Below are 1,718 nucleotides of genomic sequence, written 5' to 3'. Positions count from 1 at the left end.
TGGGGTGCTCAATGACTGAGTGAAAACAAGAAGAGTTTTTATAGGGAAAAATAAACCCAAATACTACACTGCAGGAGAACAGCAACTAATTGAAATAGAAGTTACTCATTAATCCAACCATAAAGCACTTACCTGCTCAAATAAGTTCTACAAATTTAATGGAGCATGATTCTTTTATACACTATTACTGAAGTCTTTGCTTAAAAGACTAGCAAAAATCCTGCCTAAAACTAGTTTTTTCCGTAAAATGACAGAATAAAGTTAACATTACATGCTTCACTAGCAACACTTACCCAGGCTGATCTACACATTGAAGTAGAACACACATGAACAGAATGTCAATTTCTACTTGTCCCTACAATTTCCACCGCTTTTGAAGAGGCAATACTTTCTATTTTCTGCACACTTTCTATTTAGCCAGTTTTACAGACTTGAGAGACACACTAAAGGTTTATAATTTTGTTGCTAACTTGCTCAGTGTTGTACAAGACAAAAATAGCTCTCTGCATCAAAGTATAATTCTTACAAAAGAGCAGTGTTTACATGCCATTTTTGAAAGGCAACTAAGGAGGAGAGGACTCCATTTTTAAAAAATATTTCAGTATTGCTGCAATCAACAGCTGCCGTTTTAAGTCACTTTGATGGCTAAGGTCCACTTTTAGTATCAATTTAAGTGCAAGTCTTAGAAGACTATTCAAATCCTAAATTAGGAACACATCAGCAGCTAAATTAAAAGATTTCACAAAGCAAAAAGCATAAGTTAAATTACCCTGCAAATTAACCACTTAGAAGTTTTATCTCATCAGTTTTAGCAAGTATTGCCTGACTTGGAAATGACTGAACAAAGTGGTAAATACAATTAAAATACTATCCGAACTATCTTAAATTTATAACTACCAAGTAAGACAGTAGAGTCATCAAGAGAAGCAATAGATTTACTCTGGATGAGAGAAGACATAAGTCTCATTTGTACCAAAAAGGGCAAGGGATACTTATACCTGGGAACAAAGAAATATTTACACAAGACAGGGAAAAAACACTGTTTGTGGGTTTTTGTTTTGGCTTAAGTGTTTGAGATCTTCAGCTTCCTCTCGCTTTGTAAAAAATAGTGCAATATTTCCACCTTCACTATTCCCACAAACCCCACAATTTTCACATGGGAAATGCATCAAACTTTGAAGACAGAAACATCAGGTAAACAATACATGCATACTAATACAAATTTCAGTCTTGAATAATTTCCTAGTCTTAACTTATCAAAACTACATTTTTCAAGATGTCAACAGGTAAATGCCAAATATATATTCTTTCAAAGTAAGTTGCAACAATAATTAAACAGTTTCTCTTTTTGTGGTTACCGTCACAATTGACAAGACTTATACTTTTTTAAATTCTGCTCAGGATCCCAAAGAAAACAATCTTATACTTGACTCATTAGCCCCAGCCTACTGAATATGTTTTTTTATTTGGCCAAGGAGTTCACAATACCCCCCAGATCCACCATCAGTCAACATCCCAACAATCATTTATGTATTTATTTGCTTGTAGGGTTTTGTTATTCTTTTCCTCTGCTAGTCAGAGAATAACAAAAACCAGATTTTACTCTGAATATGCAATTTCATAACAAATAAATGAATACAAATGCTGTCCTTCAAACTTTGAGTTCTAGTTGTTTTTTTCTGTTATAAATATACAGAACTTCTTAAGACTGCAGTTTT

The sequence above is a fragment of the Tyto alba genome, unplaced genomic scaffold (assembly GCF_018691265.1).
Source record: "Tyto alba isolate M040663 unplaced genomic scaffold, T.alba_DEE_v4.0 Super-Scaffold_8, whole genome shotgun sequence".
Taxonomy (NCBI): domain Eukaryota; kingdom Metazoa; phylum Chordata; class Aves; order Strigiformes; family Tytonidae; genus Tyto; species Tyto alba.
Note: the sequence above shows the minus strand (reverse complement) of the source record.